General features: G+C 39.3%; 1 protein-coding gene across 2 annotated transcripts in view; it reads left to right on the top strand.

The window, feature by feature from the left end:
- CNKSR3 (CNKSR family member 3) overlaps positions 1–13,724 on the top strand; it is a 62,116-nt gene that overhangs the window by 18,306 nt on the left and 30,086 nt on the right. The window lies entirely within an intron of this gene.

The following is a 13,724-nucleotide window of genomic DNA, read 5'->3' as shown; positions in this document are numbered from 1 at the left end:
ACTTTTACAAAAATTACGCAACTTTTAAAGATGGGAAAGGGAAGGAGAGGAAAAAAATGTAATTTTTAAAAAGGAGTTTTGAAGCCTTTTACATGTTTTGAATTAATGGCTCTAAGTCCATTCAATGATTAAGGTGATTTGAACTCCTTTGAAAGATCAGGAGAAGAGAGCATATCATATTTCAATTTTGCTCTGGAAAGTTATGTTGAAGACAAGATAAGTATTTGTTAGAATAGTGAGTAGGCTCCTTCCAAATCTGTATTTCAAGGACCAACAAAGCTTTGAGACTTTTAGAATGCTCGTGAAATATAACTTGGTTCTTCTTCCTACCCCATTCTTCTCTTCAAGCATAATGTTAGTCATGGAGTTACATAAAGCTCTCAGTTTCACATGAAACCTTCCATTTACTACTACTTATTATTTCTACTCTTTGTACTGATTTGCAAAAAACACTGATGTTTGTAATAGCTGTTAGTGGACAGCATAAAACCTCTGAGTGCCAACAGGATGCTTGATTTTTATTTTTTTTTTAACTTAATGCTATTTGAAAGGTAAATAGAGGAGCAGTAAGAGAAGAAAAATAAGAAACGAATGTCTAAGTGGCATTAGAAGTAGAAATTGAGAAGGGGAGCGTATAGATTTCAAAAACAGGTGCAAAAATGATTGCACTCACTGTTTTTAGGACATTGTTTGCACCCTTTTTTTGCACCTTTATAGCCTTTTTTCACCTATTTCCGAGACATCTGGATTGAGTTCATTCTTTGTGATTAACTACTGTGTTAAGAATAAGTGTTCTCTTCCCTCCCCTGCTCTTGCAGTTTCTCCCACGTGTCTTCATAACCCAGGCTAGGGACATTACATTGAAGAATTTTGTCTGTATGATTTTATTGCTAATAGGTATCTCATGTGGTTAGTATCCAACTAAATACCCATATCCTTGTGGTTATGTACTTGGGGAAACTGCAGTATGCTCTGAATCATCAACATAGGTGTACAAGAAGTATCCAAGGGGTTGGTTGGCTTACTTATTTTATAAAAAGAGCAACCAAGAAGAGTGACGAAGAGCAACGGGATTTGCTGGGGAGCTGGAACACAAAGCTGTTGTAGTGATGCAGAAGTTAATAGGTGACATTTTGATCACTGCTCTTAATACAGCAACAGAACTGTAGGTTATTTTTGGTGCTTAAAGTAATGTTACAGGTTCAGGATCAGGGCCTCATTGTAAAAGATTGCATGCCATCTCCCACATACACACACGTACACACGTAGTCTGCTCCCCAAGGACTAAATTGTGTCAGACACTAAGAATGCAAACCATTATGGGATTTTCATCCCTTCGTGCATCTGTTTTGCAAATACAGAACTCAAAGCCTTAAGGTGAGATTGTCCACTTCATACTCTCTTAGCAGTAGGGTTGTTAAATAGTTAGTTTATCACTTTCACAAATGTTAACTATTTAGCCATATTTAAAATCCAATTCAGAGAATCCCCCCCCTTGGTTACTGTACAGCTGTAGACGTGGCTGATGTGAAGTTTGATATAACTGAAATTGTAAGTATTTCGGATGAGGGGGAAATATGGTGTCCTTACAAGGTGGATCAGCCACTGGGTTAACATATTTTCCTCTGTGGTTGGTTTGTCAGTTTTTAGGAGGGATCTGCCTGGTTTTGCATCTTGTAAGGGTTGCCTTTCTCTACCAGTTCCTGTTCTTTCAACTGTTGAATTTGTGCTTAACTGAGACAAGCATGGGAATGGTGATTTCTTCATTTTTTTAAAATTGATTATTGGTTAATTTGTTTTATATGAAAGACAACTCTAGTGAAAAAAGTTTACAAAGAAAAAGATCTTTTGTTAAAACAAGCTTTGAAAGTATCATTATTCTTTAAAAAAACAAAACAAAAAACAAAATAAAACACAAACCCAACCCAAAAAATGGATAGTGGCATAGGAAAAAAAACTCAGTATAAGGAAAAATTGACTATATATAAGAAATCAGTGATGCCATGTAGACAAAGGGAATTGTTAAATGTGTGAGAATAATGAACTGAGGAAGCATTGCTTTGAAGTGTCAGTAGGCAGAAGATAATATAGGTGGAAATACAGATGGCTGTATTTTACTGAGGTTAAATCTCTGTGAAGCAGAAACATTTCCTCATTCAGACAGCTTTGAATTTTTGACACCTTGAAGTTTCATCTTGTGGTGGTGCTGTTGTAAACTGTGTGTTACTGTGAATACGTTAACATTATGATTGAAATTACAAGATTTTATAAGGGGAATGGCTCATTAAATTGCCTAGGAGTGCTCCTGTGTCTGGTGCTGTTGTGAAAATTGTTTTTAAATTTGCTTGTGAATTACTTTAAATTATAGTGAAAATGAAGTTAGGTGAGCTAGAAAAGTACAGTGATAGGGAACTACCTTTTTGGTAAGTTTAACTTCATATGTTTGCTTCTTGGAAAACTGGAGCAAGGACATGTGAGGGATGGGGTGAAACCTGCAAGAGGACATACTCGTTGGTAAGAAGTTAAATGTTGCTTCACTTTAAGCAATATTATACAAAATGATTGATGGTAACAACATCTGGGTTCCACAAGACCAGTCTGACCAGCAGCCTGGGACACTGATGTGACACAGCATAGCCAGTTTTGAACAGCTTGGCAGTAAATGCACTTGGTGTGTCTTGAATATTTTGTATTTGGGGATATGGTAAGAACAGTGTCATGCAGGAGAGAGACTTTATTGTTACTTCAAGTACTAACAGTGCAGAGACCTTCTCCACTTATGTCCCATCTTCTCCTCACCACTGTCACTACTTTTGCTATGGATAGGATCAGGAAGGCTTGCTGGCAAGGGGTTGGTAGTATGGTGCAGGTGAGAAAGAAGGGGATCAAGTATGTTGGAGAAAGGCGTGGGATGAATGATGGGAAGAATGAGACTAGAGAGGTGGTCTTCAGACATATACCGTGATTTACAGACCGTCCTAATTTCATAATTTCCACAGCTTCCAGAGTTTTTACCTCTCGGCACTCAAGTGATTCCATATTCCTGCTATGGATTAAGCTACAGTATGTATTTCACTAAAACAATAAAATGAAATGAAATTGTTTCTTTAAAAAAAAAAAATCAATCTGGTTCCCGTAATCCTGGGAATGACTCCACAGCTAGCATTTAGACTATTTCAGGTTCAGTGTTGTTATACTTCTGTTAGCGAAATGGTAAAGTGTTTTAAAGGCTTATTTTGAAGAAAAGTTCTCCTGTAAAAAGTGTGTGTTAGAATAGTGATATAAAAAAGAAACCACCCAACAAATTCAGCGTGGTCGGGTGAGTTGGAAAATTCTGGGAAATGTTTCTCTGTGGTTGCATTGATTTAGTGAAAACATCTGTATCTGGTAGCAGCAGAAATAGGATTTCTTTCAGGCTTCTCTTTGGAGCTGTAATGGGTGTGAGGATGTACACCCCTCTGTAAGTGGGGTCTGCAGCCGGTTCAATTTGGGGGTGCTCATGAGGTACAAGTCACGTCTTTGACAGACAAGTTCTGCTGGCCGTAGCTGTGCCACCTTCTGCTGTGTATCCCCTATCCCCCTGCAACTTTCTGCCCTCATTGTCTGCAGTAATTCCACAGCAAAGATGGCAGGCCCGCTTGTGTCCTCCTACATCTTTTTCCGATTTACAGCCCATTGTACTCGCTGAAGCTGCTGCTGATGTTGAGCTTATAAATGTCCTGTTGCAGTGGTTGAGGCACAGGCATCTGTGCAGCTTGCCCACTCCTGTCAAGATGTTGATGTTAAGTGGCTGGGACGAATCTGTCTCTGATGGTGCAGGGGAGTTTTACTTCAGTTTTGGATAAAAGTGAGTTGCCAGTAACCAACTAGGCATCTCTTTGTGCCATCTGGGATCCAATGAAGTGAACGTTCTGAGGTCATGTTGTCCTCCTGTGTGTGGCCTCCTTACTGAGAGAGTGAGTCAGGGTGTTGGATCAGCCTAAAGATGAAATGGCAACTGGTCTCCTCAGTTCTTGTTGCCACCTAGCTGCAGAAGAGACAAATGCTGTGGTATGCCCATGGGTGGTTTGTTTCTGAGGTTGTCATCCCATATGCTCTGTATGGGAGAGGGCACGTGGTGAAGTAGATTGACTCCCTACAAAGCCTAGCACTGTATAGAGGGAGGGACAAAGGTCTTGTCTGTAGATTCTTCTCAACTGCAGCTTTCAGTGGTCAGATACCATTCTGTTTTCATTCCTGTTAAAAACCTGCTGTAAATAGGCAAAGCTATTATTTGCATCAAAGTAAAAAACAACTGATTTTTCAGTTAGAGAGGAAAACCAGACTTACCTTGACTACAGAAGTTGCAAATTCCTGTTTGACTATAATTTAAAAACATATTGGCCAGCATGTCTTAAAGCACACTTAGTATGAAGAAAAGGCCTTTGTGGTATGAGAAAAAGGAATACTGGCATCATCAGGTTTTCTCCACTTCTTACTTTTGATTTTACCGCTTGCTTTTGTTTCCTGCTGGAGAAAGACTTAGTGGTTCTTTGAGCCCATGGGCATTGGGCAACAACTTCTGAGCATTCAAGAGAAGTGAGATTTTCAAGCCCAGGGTCCCCACATTTAAACTTTGGTGAGAGTTTCATTGGCAGTGTTTTGACAGAGTACGTGACAACGATGCTTTATGTCAGTAATAGCCTGTAGGACACTAATTTATCCTGATGTATGTGAAACAGTTCTACATTCTTTGCTTCAGTGGAATTAATGAAGCTACTCTATGCTGGTGTAATAAAGTAACTAACTGCTGTTGATGCCCTGTTTAAGCAACACCTTTTGATTGGTCATGGACATCAGTTGCAAGCAACAAAAAAAGAAGAGAATTTTTTAGGATGTGGGATGGAGCTGGCAGAGTTTTTTAGACCTTTTAAATCCTATTGCATATTACCTCTCATCACAGCCATTTAGTTGTCTTTCCTACCTCTCCCCTAATGCATGCGTGTGACTTTGAGGTCACATCGTGTGATTATTCTTTTACCATGCTAAAAGCTCCATTCTTGCTGACACTGTCAGTCATGTCTTCACCAGCAAAATGATTTTGTTAGGTTGTGTCAAACGCTAGGGTATGTTCACTGGATGCAATGGCTGTCCAAAGAGTTTGAACTAGTTCAAGAACAATCTTTTTAGTAACAATTAAAAGTGAATTTTTCTGCCATTGCAGTAGTCTACTATAGTATGCAGTACCAAACTCTGTGGGTGATATGTTGATTGCTAGATAAAATAGTAAAAACTTAGGGTGAAAAAAATAACAAGTGGAAGTGCTTCTGTGTCTGTGGAGAGCCATTTACAGCTGTTTTAAATGCAACCAACAAACAAGTAGGCACACCTTTGCACGTATTCGTATATTGGGTAAAGAGATGTTTTTTTTGTTCCGGTTTAGAGTTTATAGTATTTTTAGGTGCTACTTGAGCAATAAATGTTGATTAAATAAAAGTGCCTCATTACAACTACAGTATACTGCTGTTTTATTTGGTTCGTGTTACCTTGGTCATGCTGCAGTATACCCAGGGGATGACTGGAAGTTGCATCTTGCCACAAGTAGGATATTGTTTTTACTGTGAAGTCAGGGAGGATGTTGTCAGCAGTGTCCCTGAAGACATCTTGTGGTATCTGGCTAGGAAGCTATTTGGGCTTGCCTGCCCAGGGCAGGTGTGTTCTCTATGTTTTGCATGCATTTGCTGAGTGTTGGCTTTCATCGCATGTTTTGTTGAAACTTAGAGTGCCAGGTCTAGCAGAGAACATATGGGTATGCTCTGCTTCCATCTCATTTATTTAGTTTGCCAAACAAAATCTGTTAAAGCATGGAAAGATTGCTCTTGCCAAGCGTAGCTGGTCAGTGAGTGTTATAGTTGATTCTTAAAAGAGAAAATCAAAGCGTGAGTGTTCTGTTGTGTGAAGCTACTTCATCATATGGAACTTAATCCTTGATGCAGACAGAGAACGTATACCAAAGTCTGCAGGAAAAAATGATGTGCATCAGTTTTTTTTTTTAATCTTTCTCTGGTCAGCAGTCCTGTTCGGGTGGTAGCTGGGATTAGCAAAGAGTTACAGCTGAAATGCTGCCAGTGAGATATTGTGCTGCCAGGTGTCTGAGGTCTTGAATATGAGCCCTTGTTTGTGGTTCCTATTTTTCCTTCTTGGAAACCCATTTTCCCAGGATGAGTATTTGGGATGGCACTGCAGAATCTGGCTGCCTGGGGCTGAGTGGTAAGCCCTGACCAAGGGTGTCTCTCATATCTATCTTCTTTCTTCTGGGTGAGTCAAAATTTCAACCATAGAAGCCAAATGATACTTAATGGCCTAGTATTCAGAGGTGGAGTCAGTCATGTTCTCAGCAGGGAAATGGGGGACGTTATCAAGCATGATAGCAGCAAAGCCCCACTAGGCCTAGTACGTGCAGCAGGGGCCCACAGCTGTGCACAGATGTCCAGTCCAGCTCTGCTGGTGAAAAGCATGACTGCACGTGTATTCTGGCCCACCTGCATTCAAATCGGTGGGAATATAATAAAATAAGATTCCACCCCTGCCTGCCCCCCACCCCCCCCAGTGTAGTCTACTTTTTTGTGTCTAGAGGGAATGCCCTGCCAAATTGAAAAAGGCTTTAATTTCTGTCTCTGTGGTTGTGGCATAGTGATCTATTTTTCAGTGTAGTAAAGTGTGATTGCCTGTGTCTTCATGCTTGTATCTCTTTTATAGAGAGATATTTTTTTTTTTTCTGGTTAAACCTGTATTTCATTATGCTGTGTCCTGTTTTTTTTTCTTTTTTCTCTTTTTTTTTTTAAGAAATGTGGCATGCCAACACAATTCACTTTTCAATTTTTATAGCATTGCATTTTAATTTTGCCTTTAATTTGAGGTTTCAAAGCTATGTCATAATAAGAACCCCCCTATGGAAAATAGTAGAAATATGTTTCTCTTCCCCCACCCCAGTTTTTTCATTAGTTCCCTGAAAAAGAGCTATTAAAAAGAAAGAAAATTCAACTTTGAGTTCTAGCTGAAATGCTCTTGGAATTAAATAGCATTAACTTTTCATTTATTATAGAATTGCTTTTATCTCAGTTTATTGTATGCTACTATTCACTCAAATATATTTTTGCAGTCCTGATGAAAGTTCACTCGTCAACTGAAGGTACGAGTTATTTCTCGTACTCTGAAGGTACGAGAATTAATTTCTAAATTAATTCACTTCTGCAATTTCCCACATGCTATCAGTATGTCAAGCTGGATTACAACCCACAAGAACAGATGTGTGATTCGCTGTGATCTATTTCCTAGTATTACTAGGGTCTATTTTTGTTTCTGTGTGTTAGGTTTTTTTTTTTTGTTTGTTTGTTTAACCAGTCTGTAAAAGCTTTGGTTATATCATTGGCTTAAATTGATATCACAATTCAGTATTAGTGTTCAGCCTTCTCCCCTGCCTCTATATAGACTTTTGCATTTTGGGGAAATCTTGTGTCACTATTACAATAAATACTAGCTTCTGCTAGCGAGGAGATGACAATTTTCTTATGTCTTAGGATAAAAATAATTAAAAGGAAGTCACCACCTACACTTTGGTGCTGTGTATGGCACAGCTGTGTAAGTCCTGTGTCCTATACCTGGCTCAGTGTCCCACCCTGAATGTTTGCCAAAAAGGGATACATTAAGGAGGATCGTAGGAAATATGGCATACTGTGTGCTTTCTTCCGTAGGCTTCTTCAAGCCTTCCAGTATTTCTGTTTGAGTCTTTCAGAGTCAGACATGACTTCTGCGGCATTTTCTTTCATGAACCTATTCACCTTCCCCTGAACCCATCTGGATGTTGATCATACATTACATGCTGACTGTGTGAAGAATCACTCTTTTATTGCTTGTTTGGACCTGTTACATGCTAGATTCCTTGGCTCTCCCTAATTCCTGTATTGGAAGAGACAATGTATAATCAGGTTTTTTTGTGTGCCATGTCTGGCTTTATAGGCCTTTATCGTGTCCTTCTCCTCCTTACAGTCTTTTCTTCTGTAAAGACTCCACTCTTATCCAATATCTGCTTAGCTTCCTGAAAATATTTTGTGAGGGAGATTTGAGTGATGTTTTCTGGCTTTTGTAGAGAGAGGTCTTGCTTTGCAAACCTGCTGGAGTTCTTGGAAGGGTTCAGTGAGTGCGTGGACAAAAGCTATTTTGATGCTCTCTCATACTTCATGATTTACCCTGTGAAGTGTTGAAGCTTATTGTTATCCTCAAATTTACAGTCTAGAGCATGATAATGGGGACTGCTGGAACAATCTCAATCAATGGCTTTGTAGGGAGGACTGCTAAAAAGTATAGCACAGCGGAAGGCCTGTTAATCTGACTGAGATTGCAGCTATATGGAGCAACCAAAGGTTAAACACAGTCTCCATAGCCCTTCTGGTCAGGATGGTTTACAACCCAAATTTACCTACCAGTTCTTTTATTACAAAGCAAAGCTTTCAGCTTTGCATTCAAAGGAAGCTAAGGGATATATGAATGGATTTGAATGGAATGAATGGATTTATTTTGAGGTAGTGTGAACGCATGTGTATGTAGTCTGTTTTTCCAGGCTAAATACATTAGTTGGAAATGCTGAAAATAGGAACATGTTGCAAAAGTCTTTCTGTGCAGCTGTCAGTCAGAGGGGATTACAGAGGGGACAGTAAAGCACTCATCAAAGTTGAAGGCTTTGCCCTTTCCCTCTGTCCTGCTGTGACCTTCATGAGGGAGCTGCCCTTTGTATCCCTGCTGGCAAACAGAGGCCAGCAATTTGTCTGGTTTCATCCCTGTATGAAGAAGGGGACAGACAAGAAACTTAAGTACTGTTCTGGCTGTATTAGGCAATGCTCAGCAAAGCTAGACTTAACATCTGGTGAGGCGACAGGCTGGTTAGGATGCAAATAATTAAGCAGAAATGTGGAAGAGTTGCTTACAATTGACTAGATGAAGAGAGCTTATTTTATCAGCAAGCAGGTTTATGCACGAGACACTTTGTGATGGTGATAATAAGCAGCTCTTGCTCTTCAATTCTGGCTTGTTTGGTCTTTTTTAAAAAAAAAAACAGTGATTGATACTTCAGATGGTGGCAGTGTTATGAGTGACTGTGAAACTACTTGGATTAAAAAACTGAATGAGGAAGGCTTTTTACTTTTGTACACTAGACAGTAATTCAACAACACCTTGAAGGTTTTTATTTTTTCTTGGCAAACTAAGGCCTTTAACCTCTCTTCAGGCCCTCTTACCAGGTGGCTCACACCAACTGATAACTAAGCTTTTGTTTTGAAAACTTATGGGAAGATAAATGCTAAAATAATCATGATAGCTAAGAAACATGTGGGTCCTAGAAAGTCAGTTCTTGCCTAGGCTCAAATTATTACTGAATGAAGTTTCCACTGACTCTAGATTTTATTTTTTATGATCCTTTTAAGGGACCTTGAATTCCTTTATTAAAGTCGTCCTTGGCTGTGTTTGTCTGTAGGGGGACAATGGCATCTGTGGTGTTACAGTGGAACAACCTTCCCACTACATTCTATATTAAAGAAGACTGTGTTTATTTTCTTTCTCCTTGAAGTTTTCAATTTGTTCCTTTTCACCCTGTACCTGTCCTACTGAGCTGCTTCAGCTTTTCACAGCTGTCTTACAGACCCTTTTTCCTTACTTTTGTTTACCTTCTCAGGTGCTGGTTCACCCCCTCTTCTCTAATATTTGTTTGCTGCCTTGATTCCCTCCTGCTTTTTCTTTTATTAAGTTCTTCCAGTCCTGGAAGTACGTAGAGGAAATTAAGGGAGGAAGCTATCACAATAAGAGTTAGAAAATGATGTGGAATATAAATGATAGTGTAATGGCATGTACCACGGGGTATGTCAGAGATTCTCCTAGAACTGGTGATCTTTCAAAGCTTGGGAGGATGGATTGAAGTTAGTGTGTGCAAGGAGTCTTTGGAGACTTAAGAGTGGCAAATGAATAGACCCTGAAGGGGAGACCAGAATAAGAATTACTTTCTTGGGTGGGAAAGTCAGATTCTAACAACATTTGAATGTTTCTTAAGGTGATGAGGCAAAAAAAACTTAAGCAGTCCTACCTAGCCAGCTATCCAAGGTGCAAGGAGCCCCTCGATGGACTAAGGGTTGTAGTTGAACTTAGGTGCTACCCTGAGACACCAGGTGCTGCCAGTTTGTTAGAGTCACCCAACAGAGAAGAGATGAGTACATGTTCATAATAATAAGGCTGTGTTTCCTTGAGACAGTGAGCAATGATCCCCATGGTGGTGCTATGTGAAGGAGAAGGTCTTGCACTTAAGAGTTCTTCCTCTGTTCAAGTGTCTTGTTCTCCCCCCACTTCCTCCTGTCAGCTTTGGCATTTTATGAGCTATCCTGAGAATTTGTTCAAGTTCCTGAACTAATGGAAAACGATCGCTGTCACCTTTACAGTTCCCCCTCCCCATTCCTTCCTCAGTTCCTTGCCCTGTTTATCTACCCTTGCCCCGCCCCCCCCCCCCCCCCCCGCCCCCGTTGGAGTATAGAGACTCTGTGGTCTCATGTGAGAAGAGAATGAGGAAGAGTGGGATGGTGGGGAGGAAAGAGGTGGTGAGTCATCTGGTTTTAGACTTGTGGCTGTAATAAACTCGTTAACTGTGTTTATTGCTTTATGGTGGGTAAATTGATAATTTCCAGCACAGAAGTTGAGCAAAAAGCATGAAACTACTTAACAACTCTACTTATAAAACACTAGTACTTTGGGAATCAGATATGTCATTGCTGAATGGCTGGCATCCATCAACAGTAGAAATGTTAATTCTCTCTGAATAGTAAGCTGATAGTTATGGCTTAGACCCAAGCCTTCCCCTTAGCCCCCTCAAAGTTGTTTTTTTTCCCTCAATTCTTATTGAAAATAACTTTCTTGATCTTGGAAACAGACTGAGATTGGTATCAGTGCAAATCTGTAAGTGTAAGCCCTGTCCTAATGTTTTTGCACAAATGCAAGGCATTGAATGTCTTCTGGGGTGCTTTGCATGGTGGTGGGAGGTTATTTTAGACAGAAAAGTCTAGACGGTTGTTGGGATCTATTGCACATCTCTACACCTGCCAAAATTTGGAAACGTGTTTTAAGTTATATGGCAGTTCCTCAGAAGGGTTTTCGTGATACAAATAACACTAACTAGACTAGTCTCCCTCTTTCTACTATTGTTGTAAAACATTCTACGATTGATATTTCCATTTCTGTCTTCCATCATTCTCTAATAATTATGTAAACAGTAAGGATGTTATCTTTTGTGCATGGTTTTGCTATATGTGCAAGGAATAATACAAAGATTTCTCACATGCAGTTGAGACAAATGCTTTTTAAACACGCTTTGAGCATAAAATGAATAGATTAGACTTTAGAAGGGCTTTTCAGTTGGCAAAGGACATAAATAAATGTATGTATAAATTTTCCAATATCAGAGTCTTAATTGTATTTTTTTGGAAATAGAAAAAAAAAATTTTCTTGCTTGAACCTGCTAATATTGCACTGTTGAAAATGACCCAGCATGTCAGAAAGAATTTTTCTGAGTAACAGAGAGTGCTTTTTACAGTTTTTAATTCATCTAAGTTTCTCAAAAATATCCAGACTTTGCTAACAGGCAATACCAAGTCTCTGAAGTTCACAGAGAAAATACATGGGGAGAACTGAGATGTTTCGAAGGACAAAATGAGCAGTTCATTTAGATTACCAGTGGCATTTGAATGCTGACCTTTTAAAATTTACTTAAATATTATTTAGTTCAGTTTATTGAACTGATTTATGAGTCCTTTTTTCCTCCTTTCTCCTTTCCCTCTTGGAGAAATAGGAATTTTTCGGTTTGCATGTGATGTTTCAACATTTCATTCATGGAAAATTAAACAATAGGTTACAAATGTGTTTGCAGTTTTGATTAAAATGTTTAAGATTTTTCCATATGTTTCTTAGTAAAAATAACAACAACACTAATGTTAGTAAGCTCATCTAAAACCATCAGTGAATGCTTGCCATAAGTGTGTGGGTCTGTCTTTACTTCCTGCTTTGCGTAGTTTTGGGCCCATATTCTTAAATACATTGCTAGCTGAGTGGCTATGCCTCTGTGTTGACTGTCTTGAATTAACATTTTTGTGATTCTGTAATATTTTATTTTATAAAATATAGTTTTATGTTGTGGTTGTAGAAGTATTGTTTTTTAAGGACTCATTAAAAAAATATTTTAGAGGTAGCCATTCAAGTTGTAATAGACCTTTGAGAATAGGCAAGCATGAATTAAAAAAAAAAAAGCACAGGCAAGCTGAAAGCCATAGTTATATTTCTTGGTGGGGGTATATATGTTTGTGAGTCTCATGTTTTAGCATAGAATGAAGCATAGAAAGTTGAGTCAACATGCAGAAAGGATAGTAAGCAAAAGCAACACTGCATCCAAAAAACCTTAAAAAATAAAAACTTCATTGCATGCTGAATAAAGTGTTTTATTTTAGGTGTTTGTGTGATTCGTAATGGAAACCATGGGCTTACAATGGCAAATGATGGGAAACAGTGGTCTGCAAGACAGCATTAAAAATTGGGAATGCCAAATATGTGCACTGTGTGTCAGCCTCAGTTGAGAATTTGTTTTGAAAAAATAAATTGTTAAACAATGAAGGCCAGATCTTTTTATTATTTTTCCTGGGAAAAGAGTTTGTATAGCCTAAGGGAGAATTTGGTGCCTGTGGGAAAGAGAACACTGGGCTCAATTTTCAAAATTTGTGTGGCTGTGCCAAGACAGATGGGAAGAAATAAGAGTGCACCCCAAACAACTGTAGCCCTGGGAGACTCTGTTCATCTTGCATGTGGGTTTTCCCATTCATAATTATGCTTAAGAATCAAGCTGTGCACACTAGTAGCTCTGCACATGGAGGAGTCAAGCTTGTTCAGCCAGATTTTGATGCACTGCAATAATTAAGCTTGCCTGAGCCACGTAAAGGGGTGACTGTTAAATGCCAGGGTGTCTGTTCTTAGTAATTTCTGAGTGACCATTATGAAGGCAAGTGATGTGTGGTAAGTAAGCCTGTGCCTTTGAGAGTCTGTAATCGACAGATCTGCTGTGACCAGACGCTGCAAGGCAGCAGTGACTGCTCGTGCTGCTGTTATGAAAGGAATATGTTTCATGTGACTCCTAGAAACCACCCTTGTGATGTGTCTTGAATGTTTTCTTGGCAGTAGCGTGTGCTGGGAGTGCTTGTTTTCCAGGCTGCTACTGCGGCTCCGTGAGTGGAACTGAGTGCTGGTCTGCTGGCTCTCGTCTCCTTGTAGTTCAGGATACTGTTCATGTTTCTCATCTGCAGCATTCGACATCCTGTCCATCTCAATGGCTTCCTTTTGAGCCAGCATAGTGGATAAACATCCTTTATACAGCTAAAGGTTCAATTTTTTTTTTTTAAAACTGAGTCGTCAAACAGTGTAGCTATTGTGGATGCTACAAAGTAGTTGTCAAATTTGTAATCTGAATTTTGCCTCATGTCAGCTGTTTTTAGTGAAGGTGATGTATTTCTACAAAACAGATCTAATTGAATGTGTTCCTTTTGCTCTAGCCAGTATGTTGAAGTGGAACAGGGCATCAAGAGCACTGCATCATCTTTAAAATAACACATCCATCCAAATGTTTTCCCCAGATCGTCGCTGCACACAGCGTCTTTAAGAACAGAGGAAAT

This window comes from Rissa tridactyla, chromosome 3, assembly GCF_028500815.1.
Source record: "Rissa tridactyla isolate bRisTri1 chromosome 3, bRisTri1.patW.cur.20221130, whole genome shotgun sequence".
In the NCBI taxonomy this organism is placed as follows: domain Eukaryota; kingdom Metazoa; phylum Chordata; class Aves; order Charadriiformes; family Laridae; genus Rissa; species Rissa tridactyla.
This window is presented reverse-complemented; position numbering and strand designations above follow the sequence as displayed.